Below are 25,071 nucleotides of genomic sequence, written 5' to 3'. Positions count from 1 at the left end.
TATTTTTTATTATTTAATCTTATTCTTTTTATGGCTGAGTAATAGTCTACTGTGTATATATATGTACCACATCTTCATTATCCATTCATCTGTTGATGGACACTTAGCTTGCTTCCATATACTGGCTATTGTAAATAATGCTGCCATGAACACTGGGGTGCATATATCTTTTCAAATTACTGGGGTTTTTTTTTCTTTGGATATATACCCAGGAGTGGGATTGCTGGATCATATGGCAGTTCTATTTTTAATTTTTTGAGGAACCTCCATACTGTTCTCCATAGTGGCTGTATCAATTTACATCCCCACCAACAGTGCAGGAGGGTTCACTTTTCTCCACATCCTCGCCAAGACTTGTTATTTGTTGTCTTTTTGACAGTAGCCGTTATGATAAGTGTGAGGTAATATCTCATTGTGATTTTGATTTGCATTTCCCTGCTGGTTAGTGATGTTGAGCATCTCTTCATGTGCCATCTGTACGTCTTCCTCAAAAAAAGGCCTGTTCAGGTCCTCCACCAATTTTTTAATCAGGTTGTTTGTTTTTCTGATGTTGAGTTGTATGAGTTCTTTGTATATTTCGGATATTAACCCCTTATTACATATATAGTTTGCAAATATCTTCTATCTTCTCCCATTCAGTAGGTTACATTTTTTTTTTTATTGATGGTTTCCTTTGCTATGCAAAAGCTTTTAAGTTTGATTAGGTCCCATTTTGTTTATCTTTGCTTCTGTTTCCCTTGCCTGAGAAGACACATTCCCAAAAGACAGCGCTAAGACCAATGTCAAAGAGTGTACTGCCTATGCTTTCTTCTAGGAGTTTTATGGTGTCAGATCTTACATTTGGGTCTTTAATCCATTTTGAGTTTATTTTTGTGTATGGTGTTAGGGAGTGCTCTGATTGCATTCTTTTACAAGTAGCTGTCCAGTTTACCCAGCATCACTTTTGGAAGAGGCTGTCTTTTCCCCATTGTATATCCTTGCCTCCTTTGTTATAGCTTAATTGGAAAGTCAGGATGTTTACTACCACCCTTCAGCAATGAAACCACCCCCACCATGGCGTCAGCCGAGGCGATGTGAAGAGGAGGACCCAAAGCCTGCCCAGCAGTGACAAGAACTCCCCGAGCCCAACTCCGCCCACTCAGGTGCAAGCAAAGCTGAATGGAGACCTTTTACCTCCACCTGGTAGTAGCACCTTCTGCTGCCACAGCAGCGTTAGACAAAGCAGCTAAAACACAAGATAAAAACCAGTCTCATGATCCGAATGTCCAAGATTCAGTCAAAAGTTACTTGTCATGCTATGAATGGGGAAGATCTCAAGCTGAATGAAAATAGACAGTCAATAGACTCCAACACCGAGATGACAGAAATGGCACAATTATCTGACAAAGATTTTAAAGTAAAAATGGTAAATGGTAAAAATCCTTCAACAAGCAATTACAAGCATGCTTGACACAAATGCAGTAACTGAAATGCAAAGCTCAGTGGATGGGCTCGGCAGCAGAACATAAGAGACAGAGGGAAGAGTCAGAGTACAGGACAACAGAGCAACAGAAATTATCCAGTCTGAACAACAGATGGCAAATAGACTGGAAAAAACGAGCTTGCTTCTTAAGTATGAGAAGTATAGTTCTCATACTTGTGGAGCTATAACAAAAAATCTAACATTCATGTTGTCAGACAGCAATTGTAAATGAGTGTGCAGCAAACAGAAGAGCTGGAAAATATGTGAAGCGCAACTGATAGATCTGGAAGGAGACACAGACAAATCCAAAATCCACTCACTCTAGGTGGAGACTTCATCACCCCTCACTCAGCAAGTGACAGAACAACTGGACAGAAAAACCAGTAAGAATATGGAAGACCTCAACAACAACATGAGATTGTAGGATCTGATTGCTATTTATAGAACATTCCACCCAACAACAGCAGAATACATGTTCTTTTCAAGTACTCACAGAACATATAACAAAATAGACCCTTGGCTATAAAAACAAACCTCAACAAATTTAAAAGAACTGAAATGCTTCAGAACATATTCTCCAACCACTAAAGAACCAAACTAGAAATCAGTAGAGAAGGCTTATAGGAATATTTCTAAACACTTGGAAACTGAACTATAGGTATTTATATAACCCGTGTGTCAAAGAAGAAGTCTCAAAAGAAACATCAAAAGCACATTAAACTGAGTGAAAGTGAAAACAAAACATATCAAAATTTGAAGGAGACATGTAAAGCAGAAGCAACAGGGAAATTTATAGCACTAAGTGCATACACTAGAAAAGAGGAAGGTCTCATGTTAATAATCTAAACGCCTGCCTCGAGAACCAAAAAGAAGGGGAACTAAAACCAAAGCAAGAAAATAAGTAAAGATAAGAGCAGAAATCAATGAAATTGAAAACAGAAAAATAACAGTGAATGAAACAAAGAATTGGTTCTTTGAAAAAAATCAATAAATTGACAAACCTCAAACAAGATGTTCAAAGAAAAAAAGAAAGACACAACTTACCAATACCAGAAACGAAATATCACTATTAATAATGCAGACACCAAAAGGATAATAAGAGAATAACTCTACACACATGAATCTGACAATTTAGACAATAAAACCCCCACAAATTACTGTATCTCACCCAATATGAATTAAATAATTTGAATAAATAGCCTTATAAGTAATTTTAAAAATTGAATTCATTATTTAAAAATTCTTGAAAAGAAAATCTCCAAACACAAAGAGTTTTCCTGAGAATTCTACTAAATATGAGAAAATAGGGGGAAAAAAACACTTTTCAATTCATTTTATTACCCTGATACCAAAATTTATACTATAAATTGATAAAAAGTCAACCTCTAAATATTAAAAAAATAAAGAAAAAAGATAAATAAAAAGTACTTAAATAATTGGGATAAATAACAAGCATAAAAAAAGAAAACTAGAGACCAATATCTCTCATGAATATAGACACAAAAATCTTTAATGACACATTAACATATAGAATTCAGCAATATATAAGAATTATATACCATATCCAAGTGAGACTTATCCGAGGACCCAAGACTGGTTCAATATTCAAAAATGAATCAAGGTAATCTGCAATATTAACAGCTAAAGAAGAAATATCCCATGATCACCTTAATCAATGTAGAAAAACGATTTGACTAAATTCAACACTCGCTCATGAGAAAAATGCTCAGAAAAACAGAAATAGAGGCAAGCTTCCTCAACTTGATAAAGAACACCTACAAAAAACTTACAGCTAACATTATCCTTAAGGGTGAAGGAATGAAGTCTTTCCTCCTGAGCTCAGGGAAAAGGCGAGTATCAGCTCTCACCACTTTTATTCAGCATAGCGCTAAAATTTCTATCCAGTGCAATAAGGCAAGAAAGGGCAATAATGACATACAGGTAAGAAAGGAAAACGCATGACTGTCTACCCAGAAAATTGAAAAAGAAAAAACTATTAACACACAGAAGAATTTTAACAAATCTTTAGAAAATTATGCTGCATGAAAAAAGTCAATCCCAAAAGGTACATACTATGTAGTTCCATTGATATAACATTCTTGAAGTGGCAGAATGGTAGAAATGAATAACAGCTTAGTGGCTGTCGTGGATTAGGGAGCAGGTATGACGGATTGTGGCTATGAAAGGGCAACCCGAGGGATCTTTGTGGTGATGAAAACGTTCTGTATCCTGAGTGTATCAATGTTGATATATTGTCTGTGATACTGATTATAGTTTTACTAGATGTTACCAGTGGCAAAAACTGGGTAAATGGTACACAAAATCTCTATTATTTGTTACAACTGAATGCGCATCTATAATTATCTCAAAATAAAAATGTTTATTTCAAAAAAAAAAGAAAGAAAGAAATGTAGCTACATAGCACAAGCCTAAATAAAAGACCAAATTTTGCCTAAGGAATACTTTTGTCCTAATTAATGTGCAGACTTTGTACAAGGTAAGTCACAATCCCTTATAATTTACATTATAAATTGATAAAATGTAAAACCTTTCTATATTAAAAAATATATAAAATTAAGAGATAAGCAAAAATTATAAAACATGCATTCAAATAAATAAGAAACACTCTAAACACCCCAATATAGCAACAGGCAAGAATATGGACAGTTTACAAAAGGGAAATGTACATGGTCTATAAATAAACATTATGAGATACTGAATATCCTTAGTTATCAAAGAAACATGAAATAAGACAATATTTCACATACCTTAAGGGTCTAGCAGAGCCCTGACCAAACTGTGACCCTTCCTACTCCACCTGGAATCCAATTTGCTATATCATTTTTCCTCAGTAATCTAAATGAATCCCTAACTACTCTCTGAATACATCCATTAGAATAATTTACAAGACAGTGTACTTCCCTTGACTTCTAGGCCTAGAACTTCCTAATTTGTCTTCCTTAGAATAACACTAGCATATTAGTTGGATATTTTCTAATTCCCAAGTCACTCCACCTGGGCAGAGCAATGGAGTCTAGGAAAAGGGTTGTAACACAAACCTCAGCGAGGTTGCAGGTGTTTAGAAGAAATAATACCTCCATGGGCCACATCCCACACCCCTCCCAGCACTGGGTATGACACTCTCAGGAGCCTTCTGATGGCTGGTACTCTCCAGCTACAGGTCCGTATGTGCAAAGACAGGGTACCTCTTAGGTTTCCAAATTTTGAATGTGCTTCATGGTTTTATTTTTTCCTAAGATGTATCTCCATTTGTCTTGGTCAGTTTAGGCTCCTGTAACAGACCACCACAGAGTGGGAGGCTTAAACAACAAACATTTATCTCTCACAGTTCTGGAGGCTGGGAAGTACAAGATCAAGGTGCAAGCCAATTCAGTGTCTAGTGAGGGTCCACTTCCTGGTTCGCACCTTCTTGCTGCATCCTCACATTGCTGCTTATAAGGGCAGCAATCCCATTCAGGAGAGCTCCACCCTAATGACCTAACTGCCTTCCAAAGATCCCACCTCTAAATACCACCCCACTGGGAAACAGGAATTCAACAAATATGCAGTCCGTAGCACCATTAGAGGGAGTTGCTACCAGACCACATGGAGTTTCTTCTCTTAGTCCATGACAAATACGGAGAAAATGTTTAAAAAGCTATTAGACCTTTTTGCCTGAGGCTGGGAACTAAACAGCCTGGCCCTGACATTTGCAGGATGCAGGACAAGAGTATAGATGGAGACACTTATACACCATGAGCTTCTAGGCACTCAATCCAAGCCAAGCAGCCCTGACCCACAAGGAATTCCCTATCTCCCACCTCTACTGACATCACACTTTCATCACACTTTCTGATCTTCAAGGTTAGAAGATCAGAATCAGATGTAGAATGTTCCCAGATTCCTTAGAATTCTAAGCCAGACTATGGCAGCATTGAGAGGGCCAGTCTCCTTCTGCCCAGGCTCTGGACTGCAGCCTGCATCTCTCCCTCCTCTTCTCATGCTGGTTCCACCCTGTGCTGCAAGGGAACTTATGAACGTGCATGTGGACATGCGAGCCATCCAGCTTTGTACTCATCCCAGAAGTAGTCAGCCTTTAGTCATAGTTCTTTGGGTGTAGGGATAGGCATGTCAACTTTGCCATCTGCTCTTTGGAATTAGAATGTGGTAAAGAGCCTGCACGGGCCCAGGAAGTGTTTGGGCAATGAATTGAGGTGAGGTTCCAGTGCCCAGAGATGTTCTCTGCATGAACAAGTCTTTTTAGCCCCGAGACTCTGCCCTGTCAGGAGGAGTTCAACTAGAAAGCAGAGTGGGGCTCTCAGGGGCACAGGGCCCAGTGCAGGGATGCTTCTTGCCAGGTCTAGGGGTAATTTTGTAACTCAGGCTGTTGACTAATGATGCAACAATGTCCGAGCAATCCGATTGGTTTCATTCCCATCCAACCACCCAAAATGCTCTTAATGAATCATTGTGCATATTCAGTCTTTATCTTCTCAGTATCTTCAGCATTCACTGGGGGAAGTGAGAGAGACCTGGAAGGTTTGGTGGGTGCTCCTTTTCTTTCTTTTATGTTTGGAAGGAGGGTGGGGTAGGGGAGGAGATACGGAGGTCAGAGGTTCAGATGTGGAATATGGCTCTGTTTTGCTTTCTGTTGCAACATGATGGAATGTAAAGCACTGCTAAGATAGTAATGAAGGTGTTTCTTGTTCATTTATGCTTCATCACTATCTTAAAAGTATGAGACTGCGTTATGGTTCAATTCATTACAATTCACTTTGCCCTTCTTAGCTTTGGCCTCATACAGTCTTTCACACGTGGCATTTTCATTTCAGTAAGATAGGTGACATTCAAGAGTAACTCTGATTTCTAATACTTGGTTCAATAATAACTTCACATGTTCACTGAATAAATAGATATTGAATACTTTTTATGTATCAGGTACAGTGTTACAGGCTGGGAATATAATAGTGAACAAGATAGATTGATACTGTCCTAATTAAATTTACAATCTAGTGGGGAAAACAGATCAAGGAAAAAGGGGGGAAATTATCCATTTTAATAAGTAGACTTGAGGAGGGAAATAACACAAAAGACTGAAATGCAGAATAAATAGTGGGACTGCTGGATCTACTTCAGGTCTTTGCTCAAACTAAGATCCCTTTTTTAAAGAGGGCTTTTCTGACCTCTCTAGTAAAAACAGCAATCATTCTATTCCAGCACTTCCTATTTCCTTCCCACCTTTATTTTCTCACACATACACGCACTCACACACGTAATCTGCGTACTTATTTTGTTTCTCTCTCTGCTTATATGTAAGTTCTATGAGGTCAGGGACTGTTGCCCTCTATTAAAATGGTTGTTTTCATTTTTTCTCCTGGGACTAGAATCGTGCCTGGCACAGAGTAAGTGTTCTATAAATACTTGTTATACTTGTTGAATGAATGAGGCAGTCAGGAAACAACTTTCTGAGAAAGAAACATTTAAACTGAGACCTAAACATGGGTCCCATCATACAGATGGAGGGAGGGGAGACCTTTCCAAGGAGGAGGAGACCTTTCCAAGTAGAGGAAAACAGCAGATGCAAAGACCCTGAGGCAGGAATGAGGTTAGCATAACAGGGACTTAAGGAAGCCCATGTGTTGGAAGCATGTGTTGTGCAGTGGACAGAGCAGAGGCTGGAGACACGGGCAGGGCAAGGTTGTGCTGTGTTTACAGACGAAGGTAAAGGTTGGGTTTCGTTGTAAATACATTAGGAAGAGAAAGAAGCAAGATGTTAATATAATAATCTGATTTGGGTTTAAACATGACGTTAAACACTCTTGGTTCTGTGTAAAACAACTACTGGAGGAAGACAAAAGTGTACCCAGAGAGACAAGCTATGAGGCTATTGCAACGACAGTGATAATACAGGCCAATATTTACTGAGCACTTACTCTTTTCTGGCACGGGTCTAAGGGTTTTACATATTATTACATACTGTATAGGTAAAATTTTAGCTTAATTAATTCATAGATTCTATTTTTCCAATGATTTTTCTTAAGCTCTGCCTTTCCATATTATAACCTACTTTAGTATAAAATCAGATACAGCAAAATTTTTCATTCTTTTAAGGTTACTACGTTAGCATTTAATGGGGTTCCAAAGAGTACACCATGATTTTAACATATTCTTCACCATAAAAAATTTGAGAAATGTTCCCATAGATATTTAAGAACTACAACTGATTCTTAAGCATTTGAAACTGGTGCTTGGAGGAGAATAATCATCTAGCCACGTGTGGGAAAATCTGGATTAGGGGATATTCTACAGTGGGTATTCAGCTGAGAAATGAGGAGGGTAATCTAGCTATGAGGATGAGGAAGCCTAGATTATAGCATGACGGCAGTGGGAAATATGCATAAGAAGATAAGGTCAAGAAAAACTGCAAAAAAGAAAAGAATTTGACTGAATATGGGGAAAGTAGGAGAGAGTGAACTTAATTTTTTTTTAAATTTTATTTATTTTTGGTTGTGTTGGGTCTCCCATGCTGCACTCGGGCGTTCTCTAGCTGTGGCGAGCGGGGGCTGCTCTTCGCTGCGGTGCGCGGGCTTCTCATTGCGGTGGCTTCTGTTGCTGCGGAGCACGGGCTCTAGGTGCACGGACTTCAGTAGTTGCAGCCCGTGGGCTCAGCAGTTGCGGCACGCGGGCTTCAGTAGTTGTGGCTCGCGGGCTCTAGAGCACAGGCTCAGTAGTTGTGGCGCACGGGCTTAGGTGCTCCGCGTCATAGGGGATCTTCCCGGACCAGGGCTCGAACCCGTGTCCCCTGCACTGGCAGGCGGATTCTTAACCACTGTGCCACCAGGGAAATCAAGAGAGAGTGAATTTAAAGATGTCTTCGAAGCTTTGGGAAATACACATTTCATGATATAGAGGGATGTGGTGGACATCGTTAATCCCTGCCCAGATCCCCTTTATGTGCAATTGCATCTATTCTCCAACTGCTGTGGGTGTGACCCTTTAAGACTCACAGTTTTCCTCTTGTCTGGAGAAACGCCCTCAAGGATTGTCTGCAGCAGAAAGGCTGAAGCTGCCCCGCCCCCAACTCCAGGGGTGTTACATCCTCCCTCCCAGGGCAGCTGACAGTAATGACTGACCAATATGGGACCTCAAGGTGGGACAACTCAGAGGAGTCATTCAGGCTTCAGAGCTCCCTGAAGAATCCGGCTGAGGCTGGACGTCAGCTGAAAACACATCTTTGCTTAGCTCCTGCCCCTGCTTTATCTGTTTCCCTCACTTCCTTACAGATTTCTCCTGGGAGCATTTCCTCAATAAATCACTTACACAAGAATCCCCATCTTAGGCTCTGCTTCTATGCTAACTGACCCCTGAGAGAGGAGTGGGGAAATACTGGTGCAGTGGACACAAAAGGGAATGTAAGAGCAGAGTGTGAATTTGGACTTGATAGATCCTATCGATCTTTTCCCAGGACAGTCTGTCCTGTTGGAGCACCCTTCACACCAGATGGGCAAAATAACAGCTGGAGGGGAACACTGAGAGATACTGAAGAAGGCAGGTGTGTTTCAAGTACATTTGATCAAAATTGACCTTCTGATATCAATTCTTTAACTAGAGAGCCAGATATCCTTTGAACCAGTCCTAAGTGCGTTTTCTTGAGTGACCCAAAATTTAAAATCTAAGGACTTTTCAAACAGAGAATGGAGAGCCCGTGAGCACCTGAGGGATCAGCAAAACCTCCCCAACAATTTTTCAAGTGTTTTATTTTTAGCACAACTGGATTTAAGTCATTTTGCAAGCGCTCTTCCCTTCAGTGCTTAAGCCCTTGGGTATTTCAAAGGAAATTTAATCCATATGTTTCTGATTCATTTACATTTTAAGTCATAAAAATGTTATTTTTATAAGAGCTGTTTGATATCCAAGAAACTTTCTGAGCCTTTTTTTGTTTCAGTCTCTTTAAAGTCTTGTTGGTTGGAGCCAGGGAGCAGACATGGTGTGTAATGCATCACCCGAAAATGGGATCCAGACAGACGCAACCATAAGCTGACCTCAGAGCAACGCTTGCCCCATCAGCCAAAAAATAATGGCAACGGGACGATCAACAGAATTGGTCTGGACACCAGAGAATCCTTGAGAAACACACGGGAAGCCAATGGCAAATGATAATAAAGATTAAAGTGGAATTCATTAGTGTGTCACTGATGTGTTTGGTCATAAAATGACCAGACTATCAGACATTACAGCAAGCTATCATTCCTGGCAGCTTCCAAGAAGATCTGCAGACTTACTGGACCAAGTCCCATATCACCACCCAAATACTTTCGGCGAAGAAAATCATGCCTTTTCTCAGCATTGCATATAATAATAAAACATCAAAATAACAACATCCAAAGGGCTTTAGGTCATTTATTGCACATTTTTACTACAGAGTACCAGGCAGAGATGAAAAGGAGGACACAAATACACATTTCACGATATAGAATGGTGTTCGTGTTATGTTGTTAAAAAAGAGAAGTATGGCGACAAACCTGTACATGGTCATTAGGACCACATGTTTTATTAAGAAAAGAGAGACATCAAAAATATGTTTATATATACATACATTAAAATATTCGATGGTAATTATGTCTGGTTGGTAGAATTAGGATGTCTTCCTTTTGTTTGCTTGGTTTTTCTTTTAAACTTTTCTACAATTTGCATTGTGTGACTTAAAAAAACAACTTTTGTCTGCACTTTAAAAATTGTATGGAATAGTATTCCTATAATATTGTAAGAGAGCAATGCCCTCTTTTTCTCCTCATTTCTGTTCCTTGGGAACAACAGTGCGTGGGATCCAAGCTGGACCGGGTGCTAAGGCAAATCACTGGATGATCGAATCATCTCAGAGTTGATGGAATGCAATTCTTCATCTGGAATGGCTGAATCTATGGTGACCACGCTTTCTGGACCCCAAACTGGTCACACCGTCTAACATGTAGGGGGTATACGACAGGATAGATGATTTTAAATCACAACAGTTCTCAAAATCCTAGGACAGATGGTTGTTCTGGCTATAGGGCACATTGCTTCAGAAAGGAAGAAAAATTCTAAAGGGTAACGTAAGGCACGCTCTGAAGGAAAAGATAATGGCTGGTAATTTGTAAAACTGTAGCCGCTGGCCCTCAATGTCCACCAAGAAGGACTCTTTTGATTCTCCCTCATGTAAATGTAGACAGCATTTTAAATCCAAAGGCCTATACCTTTCACATCTGTTGGCATCTAGTCAGGTGCTGTTTACAGCACTCCCTGCACAAAATGTGCAGGGCTGCCAATATTAATCATATAAATCCTCCGGAAACCTGTAAAATGAATGCCTTCTCCTGAAAAGCCAGTCTCTCTAATATCATCAGCACCCCATTTTCTCTCTACTCCATCCCCACCAACCTCAGGGCTGGTTCGGAATCACAAGTCATTTTCTCTTCTGTTTAGCTGAGCTCATAAGAGCCTCTTTGATCATAAAGACAGGATAAAGCAAAGCAGACCCATCCTTTTCTGAGGCCCTGTTAGTAGAGAAAAGTTAGATAAATAATCCTTAATGCTTTCATTTTTAAAAAAAAACAAAACATGAATCCATAGCCTTCCACTCAAAGGGAATAGGGTAAGTGGAGAATTCAATTAATTATCATAGAAAATCAAGTTATTTCAAAACCCTGGAAAGACTTTCTGCTTTAACATTCTGTGATGATTCTATTTAAATATATTGTATTCTCACCTTCTGGAATGGCTGAATTCATTTTAAACAGGCATTAACTTTGAAGCTCGAAAATGATGTAAAGTTTAACCGATTGGCCTGTCATGGTTAACTATACTCTCCTACCAATCTGCTCAACTCACAGGAATATGAGCTCTCAGTTCCAGGTCCTAGGAGACAGTTCTCTAAGGCTGGCAAATCTCTCCTCCAAAAGACAGCATTTTCTTTAAAAGTCCACTAGGGCCCTGGTTATAGATGGATGTCATGTATGTAGAGATAATGTCCACTCCAAATGAGACCGACATAAATTAACCTCAAAAGTCCCTCATCCCAAAGCAAAGCAATAGGATGCTTTCTTGATCCCCTGATCTGAGAAAAGGGGTGTGGGGGGAGGGATGGAGGGAGGGAGAGAGGAAGGGAGGGAAGGAGAAAGAAATTGATTTGGCCTTTGAGGTTCGTGCCCAGTGCTCTACTACTGTCATTGTGCCATGGGTTTTGGATTCAAATATCACCAAATCAGTGGCAACCAGCATTAGATTTGATGTGAAATATTGTTACAGGTTGTAGGTGCCTAATAAATATCTCATCATATTAACTAATGATTCACTCATTCATTCAACAGCTAACTCAAGAACCCACTAAAATGGCAGCCATTAGGCACTGAGAACAGAGATGAGAGACACAAAATCCCTGACCTCCAAGGATAAATGCACTAGCAGTTGGACAAACAAGCCAATTAAAAGAAAAACTCAGGTGGGTCGTATAAAACAATGAAAACTGTATCTGGTAACTGTGAGAGGGAAGGTAACGTTCCCAGAAAAGCTGGTACTTGAGATGAGTTTTGGGGGGTTTGGGGAGGTTTTTTGTTTGTTTGTTTCTGGCCACACCACACGGCTTGTGGGATCTCAGTGTTCTCTGACCAGGGATCAAACCCAGGCCGTGGCAGTGAAAGCCCAGAATCCTAACCACCAGGCTACCAGGGAACTCCTGAGATGAGTTTTAGAGAAGGATTAGGAGTTAGTCAAGCCAAGGGTGGGCGGCAAAAGAGGAGTCTGTGTAAACACTGGAAATTAATGGGTGAATGGATTTTTTGGTGTTTTTTGGTCGGTGGGTATTATATACCTACCAGTTAGAGCTGGTGGGCTTATAGATCCCTCCCCCACCAAAAAAAAATAAAAATAAAACATAAATAAGAACTAAACTGTGATCATACTTGTATTTCAAAATGATTAATTAGAAAAATATGTTTTGGTTTATTTACAGAACCAGTGCCCCTAATTCTAAGAAGACAAGTTTTTTTTTTTCATCAGGAGTCCAAAGACGTTTTATTCCATGGCTGCTATGGAATCATCTACAACCAAGCTCAGACTTTACTGGAAAGCAAATGAGAAAGTGCGCCACGTTTGAGGGTACTATACTATTTTTTAACATAGAATAGTATGTGTTTAAAAAAGCACAGACTTAGCTTTAAAATCCAGCTTAACCACGTAACAGCTGTGTGACTGAGCAAAGTAGCCTTTCTGAGACTTGGTTTCCTCATCTGGTTTATTAGTAGCAAAAATTCCTTTCCGTTAATAAAGCTGTCGGGAGAATTACATTCAACCATGTATATGAAGGTCCTAGTACCTGGCACTTGGTGCATGTTAATTGTTTCCTTCCCCTTTTCTTGGGGACAGGGGGTCTGAACAGGGGAAACGAGATAACCCTAGCTCACGATCTTCAAAGCAATGCTCATGTGCAGGCAACACTGATATTTGCTTAGTTGGCCTCATGTAAGTCAGCCAAGCCAGACTCAGTCTGATCATGTTCCTTTTTACCAGCTGCAGAAGTAATATTTAGTTATGGATCTTGGATGCCAGGAGAGAGCTGGCGCTCACCATTTCATTTACACAGTGGAGAGACACCTGCAGCGTAGCTTGTAGAAAACAATAGAATTGTTATAAAAAATATCTCCCCTGGCAGCAAAGACACTTACAGTTAATGAGCTAATAAATATTGTCAAGTGACCTTTCTCTTGCCAAGTATGAAGTCGTAAAGAGAGGGGGAAGGGAAGGATTTAGAACTGCATGTTTGCTACAGAGTTCAGATTGGGCTTCTTCTGGCCAACTTCTATTACTATCGACCATATTTTAGGCGTGTCAGTCCACTCATTCTGACTGTCGGTCCACTTATACTGCCTGACACTGCAAGTTCTCTAGGGCAGAGACCTCCTTCTTCTAGGCTGGCGTCTGTGGAGAGCACAGTGTTCTTCTCCATCTCGGTAATGGACCTTTGCAGGATTACTTCTCCTTACGCTGCCAGTGGAAGATGGGGTTAGGTCCTTGCTGCAAAATCAGCCATTTTCAGTTTCATATCCAAGTCTCATTTTTCTCCAGGGACTGATAGGAACACTTGTTCTTAATATTTGCTAAAAAATACATGAATTTCCAACTTCCAATCCTGACACTTCATTCTAGATACGTGGACTAGTCCAGTTCCCTTTATTTATTCATTCATTCATTCATTCGTTTATCCGTTCATTCATTTATTTGCTTGTTTGTTGTAGCACAACGATTCAGATCGTATCTTCCGATCATTTTGATTATCCTGAGAACAAGATCCGAACTTCTCACCTTGGCTTTAGGAAGCCCTCCCCGATCTGCCTTCTGACCTACACACTCCCTCCCATTCCCTCCTTCCAAGCAGGCCACCTCCCTTCTGTTCCTCAAACATACCAGGCAGCTTCTGGCTCAGGGCCTCCGTGCTTGCTGTGCTCTGCGCTTGAATTCTCTCCTTCCTGACCTTTGCACGTCAGGTCCCTTCCCGACTTTCAATCCTCAGCCTTCGTACAACTTCCTCAGACTGGTCATGCTAACCGGCTCTCCAAGGCGGCCGTTCAGCCTCTTACCACAATTTCAATTTTTTCGTCTAGCTCCATCAAAAGTCTCTCGATCATTTCTTTACTTGCTTATTTTTTTTGGAATTTGTGTCTTTTTTAACTTTTATATCCCCTTCCCTGGAGCAGTTCCTGGCTGCTCAGTTAATATTCATGAAATCAGTGAATGAATGACGGCCTGCCTTCCTGATGTGGGGCTCACAAATGTTCCCCTATCCTCCCCACTGTCAGTTGTTTGGTGAAATTCTGTGATAGTCTGACAGTCAGCAGTTTGGAAAGGAGCAGCGGTTTCTGTCTGAATGTGGGCCTGGCTGTGCCCTGAGAACAATATAGGGTCTCGTTTCCTGGAGGGCCTGGTGACAGAGCTGATCCAGGAGGCTGCCATATGGTACATTGATATGCACCTGCCATGAGAACACAGTCTAGAGCACACACTGGAATAAACAGGAAAATTATGGAAAATGACTGGCAGCAGAGAACCTGACATTCTGCCTCGAATCTCTGAGGGGAAAAAAAGCCTAAACTGTTGGAAAAGTCTACATATTAACTGGCACGTCATATACCTCCCCCAAGCAACACTCATTTGAGAAGAAGGAAAAAATCTTCCAACATTTTTTAGAGCTGAATACCAAGTACTTTTGCTTTATTACATACAGCGGGCCAAATTCTCACTCTGTGTACACATCCAAAATGCATGTGTGTGATGCACCATACCTGGAGGGGTAAACTAATAGTCACAGCAGAAAAGATAAACAAGCGCATCTCTTATTTATGGTTATGTTTACACTTCTAGCTTCCAGGCAACTTAATTATTTGATTTTAATGCATATGTCCTTGTCAGAAGCTATCAGCACCTGGCAAAACGGACTCAGCCCAATGTCTTGATTTTAAAGTACAGCATGTCAAGCAAAAGAAATGATAGAAATTTTTTTGTCGGGCTTCCCTGGTGGCGCAGTGGTTCAGAGTCCCCCTGCCGATGCAGGGGACACGGGTTCGTGCCCTGGTCCGGGAAGATCCTACATGCCGCAGAGCGGCTGGGCCCGTGAGCCATGGCCACTGAGCCTGCGCGTCTGGAGCCTGTGCTCCACAACGGGAGAAGCCACAACAGTGAGAGGCCCGCGTACCACAAAAAATATATATATATATTTTTGTCCTTTTTTTTTTTTTAACAAATGAGAACAAGATTCCAGACAGGTTACATGGAAGCTCTCTGGGGGAGAAGTAACCTTCTCCCCCAAAGTTCTAGAAGTCCAGAGCTGAGACAAAGTAGAATACATGTTATAGAAATGTAAATGCACATTTACTCATTAACATATTAAAAGTGAAACTCCAAATTCAAGCCATAAGTTTGAAATAGCAACATGCAATTCAGTTAATAGAGGGATTTTACCTACCTCATGTATTAGTTTATTCTATGACACAGAATGTGGGCTTAAACTCATATATACATAAATCACATATATATATTGTATTCTGCCTTTATTCCCTGAACTTGATTTTAAACTTGATAGTTACCAAGTTGCAACGCTAGTCAAGCCATTGCTTTCTTCTATGACTTGGTTTTCAATCTGAGTATTAATGAGTGGCTGTAAAGCACTTAACAGTCATAAGAGCCACACACAGTGTTATCTTAATGTAAAGATTTTCAAAGGACGAGTTGAAAGTTACAAAAAGAAAAATGCTGAAGTGGCATATACCTCCCACCCACTTTTCTTGTAGCTCAGTTTTCTAAGAACACTGACATTATTTACAAAAACTATGAACTATCAAGAAGATATAAAAAATGCCAAGTTGCTTAAGCAGAGGCATTTTAACTACACAGATGGCTGGAAAGATCAAAGGCCACATATGAAGTCATTTTTGAGTACCACTAATACATTAGAGAACTTTAATCACTTAGTCTAATTTCAAAAGTTTTAAATGCTCAATAATAGCTGCTTTGACCATAAGAAAAGAGAAGGAGGGGAGAGGAAGGAGAAGAAAGTAAAAGAAAAAAGTCGAAAACAGATTAAGTAGCCCTCTTTGCAAACAAAGGCAATTAAAGAGACATCTGAGAATGAAAAATGAAGGAAAGAGATGAGTTCTTGAAGCTGAAGTAAGTGACTGTGATGCCTGCCTTCTAGAAGCTGGACTCTGATATCACCCACTACTGGTGGCAACACCAGAATTTCTATAGGGAAGTGACTTAGGAACAACCATCCTGCTGAAAGCAGCAGCTAGGAGCTCGTCTGGGCGCTGCATTCACACAGAAAGCACATTACTTTTACTGTAAATTATATCTTTATTTGGGTGGCCTTAGGGCATTGATAAAAACTGGAGGGTCAAAAGCACCTTCACATACATACAACTCACCCTTTAGATCTGCCACTGCAGTTTGAATATACACGTACCGCCTTATATACTGTATATAGTGGAGAAAAAGCAGTTAGTGCAGGAATTTGTGAAATGAAGAAAAACTCCTATCTTATTAGAGCTGGAAGGGACTCAGACATCCTCAGGTCTGTGATCTGAAGGTCACAGGAGGAAGTGAACAAAATGCTGATACTTACTGAATCTGGGTGACAGGAACATGGGGGTTTTGTTATAGTATCTTCACTAATTTATGCCTATTTTTAAATGTTATAATAAAAGTGAATGAAAGAAAGGAGGATGGGGAGAGAAGGAGGGAGGAAGGGAAAGAAGGAGGGAGGGAAGGGAGGAAGAAGGGAGGGAGGAGAGAGAAAAAGAAAAAAGGAAGAAAAAGAAAGGAAGAGAGAGGGAAAGAAAGAAAAGAAAGAAGAAAAGACAGAAGAAAGAGAAAGAAAGGAAGAGAGGGACAGAAAGAAAGAATGGAAAGAAAGGAAGGAAGGAAGGCAGGCCTCAAGTCTTATGGAAAAGAAACACTGGTAGCTCCCCACTAAACCAAGGATGAAGAGTGACCACAGCAAAGGACTCCACACTCTGCACTTACACGTCTATGTAAACCAGGACCCACCGTCTGACCCTACGTTTAACATGGATGGGTCTTTCACTTTCGCAGAAACTGTCACACCAACTGCCTCAGCTCTTGGGAAGAAGTGACCCCTTTTGAGAGGTTCAGCAATGAGGGTCTGGATCTATCCAAAGGTAGAAAATCAGACAAATCAAATTGCCCCACGTGTCCAGTCCTCTGTCCGTCTTTTCTGTGCCACTCGAAAGGCAAACACATCTGCCGCCCAGCTGCACAGCTTCATCACGGACAACCAGATGGGCTCTTATTTCATGGATTCTAGCTGCAATCCTTGTACAGACTCGTTTATTTTTTGAAAACCCTTCACTACTCTGCAGTCCCAGAAATGCCTGTCAGCTCTTCATATGCCACATTACTCACCTGCCATTTCAGAGGCCAAGTTCAGAAAGTGTTTAGACGAGAACTTAGAGGAGCTTGACTCAATGAGGAGAGGGAACTGGCTCTTCGTGGCAAACTGAAATGAGCAGACAGACCTCCTCGTATTCCACGCCAGGTGTGGTTTTTCTCTGCTGCTGAGTACTTATCTGGCCCTACATAGGCTAAAAAACCTCTGGGAACGTTGGTGAGGCCCCTTGGAAGTAATTTTATACAACGTCCAATCAATTCACTGGAAGGTTACTAAGAGCCTGCTAGGTGCCAAGTACTGTGCTATGAGCTGGAAATATGGTACAAATGACCTCAAGAAGGTCAACGTCAAGTGAGTAAGATTAAGAAAGAGGTCAGCAATGATAATCCACTGTAGCATGTATTACAAGGTGTTTACACAAGCGCAATCACAGGAAGACAGAAAGAAAAGGCTACAAAGAGGACATGGCATTTGAGTTGCGTCTTGAGGGGTGACAAGGCGGGCGCCTACTGACGGTATGGGAAGGAGAGCAGGAAGCACTGCAGGAGGAAGGGACAGCAAGAAGTGAGGCCCTGGCCCACACACGGGTGTGAAATGCACACACCCCCATCCATTGGGTGGATCAATCTTCGGGCAAACGTTACTGTGTGTCTTCAATGTTCCTAAGCTGGGTGGGGATGACGCAGACAGGACTCAGAAGTGGTCCCTACACAGAAGGGCTCATTGTAAAGTCTGCTCAGAATTGCTGGTAAGCGTCTCAGCTCGACACAGACTGGAGGTCAGAAAGGTCTCCGCTCCTGCCCTGGGCAAGAGCATCTCACACAGAAGGAACTCAAGTCCCCCAGGACCGAGGAGTTGAAGGAACAGCAGGGCCAGGCAAGCCTTAGGGACAGTTTCTGAGTCAGCACAGTACGGCTCTGGCGGCGCGTCCTCACCCCTTTCACTGGATTCTCCCAGGTCCTTTCCTTTCTAAAATCTGCTTCTTGACCACCCTCCCCCTGCAAACACACACACTCACCAAAGACCCCACGGCGGACTTTCCCCTGGACTGCCTTTCCCAGCAATGCCTCTGACTCAAAACTGTGTCCCTCCCCGAGAAAGTCCTCCATCCCTTCCACTATGAAGACCTCAGCCCGACGTTAAGAGGAAGATGAGCAAAGTGAGTAGGAAGATGCGAATGATTACAATTCTCTCAATCTCCCTGAGGCCTCATTTGTTGTTTTGGGGTTTTTTTTTTGCGGTACGCGGGCCTCTCACTGTTGTGACCTCTCCCGTTGCGGAGCACAGGCTCCGGACGCGCAGGCTCAGCGGCCATGGCTCACGGGCGCAGCCGCTCCGCGGCATGTGGGATCTTCCCGGACCGGGGCACGAACCCGTGTCCCCTGCATCGGCAAGCGGACTCTCAACCACTGCGCCACCAGGGAAGCCCTGATGATTTTTATTTTTTTAATAGCATCATTTAACTCAAATTATAGGTAGCATTTCAGGCAGTCTGGAAGGGATGTTTTAGGGTGGGGACTTGTTTCAATGGTCCTTAGATTCCACAACCACACAGGCTCCCACACCCATGAATAAACTTGGCCCTGGGAACAAAAAGAAGAAACAGTTCTCCCACCCGAGAGGAGACAGCCTCTGCTGTTCTCTGTTTGGGATCCACCAGTTTATGGTGAGCCCTGGGCTGGCCTGGGCAAATCTGCATCTCTTCCTGAAGGGCTGGGAGGCCGGTTGGAAGGGGGCGGTGGCAGTCAGCTGCCCGCAGCATGGTAAGCACAGCTCTGGACCCACGTCTGCCCCGACCAGTTCCCAGCCTCGGAGCCCAGCCTGTCCAGCCAGGGGCTCAGAGAAGCCTGGGGCCCTCAGCCGGAGCACCCTCCTGTCCCCCTTTATTCCCACTCCCAACCTCACTCTATCCTCTTGTTCCTTCCCCAGGGGCCCGGCACTCTGTGGATGTTCAGGGAAACCTGGTCCAGACTCTAGCAACCCCTCTGCGGCCCACCAGGCGCAGCTCCTGCCCTTTCTCAGGTTCTCATAGGAATCCAATCAGGACTTCCTAGCAGGCCTCCGAATCCCAGGCTCTTATCAGTGGTGAGCCAAATCCCATATCTCCTTCTGGGACACAGCCCTAGCAGAGCCATCTCTGGCCCAAAGCCCACCCCAGCTGGGCCTCCCCTGAGTAGAGGATTTATCTTTGGGGAGCTGAAGCGCCAGGCCCTCCTCAAAGCCTCAGGTTAAATATCCACTGATAAGGCCCGGCCACATCCTAAGGGGTGTCTCCTGCTGGTGCGCGGGTGAATTGGTCCTGGAGGCCCGTCCTCCAGCAGCTGGGTGTGGCATCGCCTCACCAGCCCTCAGAAAAGGCAGCTTCGAAGGAGATGGTGACCACAATCCTTCCAAACCGGAGGATCGGGAGTCTGGAACGCTTTCACCTCTTTGTTTCTCCAGTTTCGGGAAAACAGACAAAAGTCATCTCGAGGGGTGAAGGAAAACTTATCAGCTGACGAGAGCTCAAGGAAACCTCGGCGAAACCTCGGCTATTTCGCAGGCTCATTCGTTTATTTTCTGTCCAGTCACCCTGACAGCCCCTACTGGGCTCGCTTCCCTCCCCTGTAAACAATTAAACTCATTCTGCTCTAATTAAACTCATTCTGTTGGATAAAGGTATATAACCTTGGAGGGCCCATAAAAAATGGCTTCCCTCTGAAGACTTCCAAAAGCGCGTGGTCCCTTTGTCAGGCCCTGGACAAGGCTAATTTATGTCGTCGCTATCTTACTCTGAAGAACTCGAGTTACTGCACATCTGCTCTCCGCCTAATCTTTGCAGGAACATTGTGGTGGTCTTGTCAGCTCAAAACACCTAGTGGTCTCTTAACCGTTTCCTGCCCCAGATGTCCAGGCTTTCGGCTTTGATTCTCTCTCCGCCTGTGCCCCCGGAGAAGCTTTCCACTGCCTTTCAGGCAGTGTCCTGGCTGTTCCGCGTCCCCGGACTCCAGCTCGGGGGGACTCCCGCTCCCAGACACGCTGACTTCAGGTAGAGACTGGGAAGCCCGGCAGGAGAAGAAAGCAATTATCCCTTCATGTTCAAAATGGAGGGAAAAGATGATATGAGAGGGGAAATTATGCAAGAAAATATGGATGCCAGACAACGCTGTTCTTCAGTCTGTGGTTGCAATTAGAATTTAATTGAATAGAATAAAAATATCAGCGTATATTACATTAGTAAAGGCATTCTTTTGTAGAACCGTTGCTTTAACTGTATGTGTGTGTGTGTGTGTGTGTTTGTGTATTTTCTGGGTTATACTTAAAAATTCCTTCCTATGAGTTGCAAAGTAGTTTGAAATTCTGGGGTAGTGCATTTGGAGCTGTCTCAGTTCTACGGCTTTAACATTTCCCATCAATGTGCCTGTGACCAAGTCCATTATGGTCTCCAAGTCTATTTTCTCAACTACAAATTGGGAGTGGTAATAATATGCACCATATTAGGGTGATTGAGAGGTCCCAATAAGATAAAGTGCGTGTGAGCTTTACTGCAAGGTTCTATGCCAATCGAAATCCACCTCACACCCCACCCAGGAAGGGCTTCACGGAGGATGCCCAAGTTTGGTACCCGATGAGAGAAAGGAAATCACGGAGGAAGCCTCAGGCTCAGGTGTGGCTTCAGGACCTCACACGCTGCTTCATTTATTTAACAATATTTACTGAATGCCTTCTATGCATCAGTGACTATTTGAGTGACTGTGGATAAACAGAAAATGCTCTGACTCCGTGGAGCTGATGTTCCAGTGGGGGGCAGCCAAATTAAAAGAAAAAAATGATAGTGTGTGACATGACGTTGAATTCTCTGCGGAAAATGGCCTACAAGTAGACCAGTGCATTTGTTACCAATTTTATCTAAGATCCCACGTAATTTTTTTAGCAAGTTTTGGTGGCTGAAAATGTTGGGAAACCACTGTATAACTTTGCTACTTTGGGGTGATGTGGTATGTAAGGTACCCAAAGACCCTTTTTGCAAAGGACACCCTCGGAATGTGTTCCCTTTAAGAGCTCTCTGGGATAATCCACCTTGGGCATCTTTTGATGACATCACCATCAGTTTTAATAAAAAGCAGCTTTAAATCAACAAGAAGGGCTTCTTGTCTAGAAGACAAGTAAACACATGGAATTTGTTACCTGAACTAGTTGTAGAGCCAAAACATAGACAGGTTCAAGACAGGCTTAGATAAATACATGGATAATAAATGTTTAATGGCATTTCAAATTTTTAAAAGAGATCATACGAACTATACGGCGTCCTGAGAGCTCGTGAGTACTCTTGGCTTCTTTGTACCAAGCCAGTGGCTTACGCACCATCCCCATCATCAACACTATATAACTGCTGTCTGGTGACTTAAGTCCCGGGTCTCCAGCTTTTGTGATAATTTTTAGCAGCCAAGTTCAAAGGCTGGGAAACCAAACCTAAGGTTGGGAATCCTGGATACTCAGCCTCGCTTCCAGTTTTCATTTCTAAGTCAGTTCACATTTCTAAGACCCACACTCTCCTTTACAAAACTAGTCTCATTGACCTTTGAGGCCCCACTGAGTGAAGGAAAAACAAAAAGAGAAAACTGCTGATATAAAATTGTATCATGAGAGGGACTTCCCAGGTGGTCCAGTGGTTAAGACTCCGCACTTCCACTGCAGGGGGGCACGGGTTCGATCCCTGGTCACGGAACTAAGATCCCACATGCTGCGTGGTGTGGCCAAAAGAAAAAAATAAAATAAATAAAATTGTATCATGAGATCCTATCCATTTTGGAGGAGAAATCAGCACACTGTTGCCATGACGCTTTATGAGGTAACAACGAGCGTGTGAATTAACCGTGCTGGAAGATCTGCACACTCAGAATCTTGAATTTGTCAGCACATAGAAGGTGGAACTGTTTCTCAAAGGCAGTGCTCATTAACCAAACTGAGATTTACATATAAAAGCGAAATTCAAAGTTTTACTAAAAAGGCAAAAATATATATATATATTGCCCTATGGTCTAAAACAGGGTCAGCAAACAATGGCTTGTGGGCCAGCTCAGCCTGACGCCTGTTTTTGTAAAGTAAGTTGCGCTGGAGCACATCCAGGCCCTAGGCTTACGTATTGTCTGGGGCTGCTTTCCCCCCAGGAGCGGCAGAGCTGCGTTACGGCCACAGAGCTGCTGTGGCCTGCAAAGCTGAAAATATCTACAGTCTTGCCCTTTACAAAAAAGTCTGCCGAACTCTGGATGTGAATATTTTTGTTAATACGATTAACACATTCTCTCCTTGAAGTAGTATAAACTAACGTGGGAAGTTTGTTTGATGAGCATAGGAACAGAACAGGTGGGCTTCCTTGGGTGATATGAAGGACTAATTCTCAGCTGAGAAAGTGTAAGACATAGTGTCTATTACAGAGGAGCCATAATATTAAAGTCCACCAGACAAGCTTCTTCGTCCTTTGGGCTGTGCTTGAATGGACCCTGCCACAATTTTCTTCTCTCTGTCTTTTGTTATTGTGCCTCCGTTGCTAAAGAATCCCCATCAGATTTATGTAGCAGGCTAACCGTCAGGCTTCATGTAGCATGAACAAAACTGGTCCTGTTTCCTCCCTCCACAAAGCCAGCTCATCACAGTGACACAGCTGAACGGGACACAGAAGTGACTCCAAAGCCATGACGTGAAACATAGCTATGGACTCGGTGCTCTCAATGGTGGTAAAGGATGACTACTCCTGGCAACACAGCCAACTTCTGAAAATCATCTTTAGCTCCCTCACGCATGTTACACTGCTAAATCTTCTTTCTCCTTTTTCAAAATTCCATTATGCTGTATATGAGATGTCTTCATCACACAGGCAGACCGCCTTTCTCATTTCGAGTTGTATTTCTCTAGGTATCACCATGCCTTTTCTTATGTACAACAACTTAGTGTCTCCTAGTTCTGTTCTTCACTCCTCACCAAGATGCTATGGCTAGGGAAACAAGAAAAGAAAGAAAGAGAGAAGGGGGGGAGAAAGAGAGAGAGAAAGAAAGGAAGGAAAGAGGAAGGAAGGAAGGCAAGAAAAAAGGAGAACAGAAACAGAGAAGAAAGCTCCTAATTTGTAAATCTTATTCCTGCCATATTTCAATAAAGTTGTTGCATGTTGACTTGTGTCCTCCCCCTCCAAAAAAAGATGTTGACGTCCCAACTGCCAGTACCTCAAAATGTGACTTGTCCATTGTTGCAGATGTAATAGTTAGGGTCAGGTCATACTGAAGTAGGGTGGGCCCCTGATCCAATATGATTGGTGTCCTCATAAGAAGGCAGCCATGTGAAGAAAGAGACACACAGAGAACACCATGCAACAACGGACACGGAACTGGGGTGATGCAAACCAAGAAACCAAGCAATTGCAGGTAAACACCAGAAGCTAGGAAGAGCCAAGGAAGGAGGCCCCTCTACATTTCAGAGACAGCATGGCCCTGCTGTCATCCTGACTTCAGACTTCTGCCTTCCCGTACTGTGAGGCAATACATGTCTGTTGTTTTAAGTCACCCAGTTGGGGTGTTTCATTACAGCAGCCATAGCAAACTGATACATAAATATATTGAACCAAGTCTTGTAGCTCAGTGCCAGACTGTGTGCCAGACTATTTCAGGGCATTGGTTTGATAGCTGAACCCATTCTCTTTTTCCAATTTTTGGGGGGCTCCTCATGTTCAGCCCCACTTACTTTCTGCACGTAAGATGGCAGACATTTTGCTATAAGAATTATTTCCCATCTACCTCGATAAATCCTTTTTAGAAACATTCTGCATTAAGCACTGTGTCTAGTACAAGAACACTTTCCTAAAACAATGTGTGGAAGTACCTCTTCTTAGACATTTCTAACACATGTCAAGTTCTCTCTTCCGTGGGTGTGCAGTGGGTTAAGAAACTAAAACACTCGTCCACCCACTCCAAGGCCTTTCTTTTCTGTGACTGTGATTTACCACACTGCCCATTAACCTCAGCATCTGGAACCAGGCCACACTCCTCCCCCAAATCAGACACATCCTTTAAGGATGGACCAACATCCTTTAAGAAACATCGAGACTCATGCAGATTCTGGCTCAGTCACTGGTAAATAACAGTGATGATGATGACAGGAGTCTTTGGCTTTTTAAGCCATAAACTTAGCTCCAGAGTTTTGATTCATAGCTGGATACGAAACACTGTGGGAACTTTGATTAGCAGGTGGTCCCATCAGGTGGATGAATCGTTTCTACTTTCTCCATAGTTATTCGCAGTTCATTTTCCCTTCAGGATTTTTTAGGTAAGGGCTTGGAACTCTAACATGTTTGGGTTTTAAATTCTGGAAGGCACGCGGTAGAATTTTTTGGCACTCTCTTCTGAGTGATTTATGTACTGCTCCCATTGGATGATCTGTTTTACGCATGTGTGAAGGACTGATGCTCTGGAAACGTTTGCTTCAAATTTGCATGTGTTGGCCCTTCTGCACCCTGCACTTCACACTGAAATGAAAAAACTCCTTCCCCGAGAGACAGTTATACTACATCCTGAGGGAAAAGATCTTGAGATCCTTTCACCCCTTTTTTTTCCCACTGGTAAGCATCATTAAGAAGCCAAGAGTAGGAACTCTGATTTTAAGATCAGCTGGGAAGATACCCAGCTAAAATAACTTGGAAATATGT

At 42.5% G+C, this 25,071-nt stretch overlaps 1 pseudogene; it reads left to right on the top strand.

The window, feature by feature from the left end:
* Nucleotides 1-1,261: 1,261 nt before the first annotated feature.
* Nucleotides 1,262-25,071, top strand: part of LOC114897675 — a 35,181-nt pseudogene continuing 11,371 nt past the window's right edge.

The sequence above is a fragment of the Monodon monoceros genome, unplaced genomic scaffold, assembly GCF_005190385.1.
Source record: "Monodon monoceros isolate NGI ecotype Baffin Bay Population unplaced genomic scaffold, NGI_Narwhal_1 Super_Scaffold_17, whole genome shotgun sequence".
Taxonomy (NCBI): Eukaryota; Metazoa; Chordata; class Mammalia; order Artiodactyla; family Monodontidae; genus Monodon; species Monodon monoceros.
The sequence above is the reverse complement of the archived record's forward strand: the minus strand, read 5'-3'. Positions and strand labels throughout refer to the sequence as shown.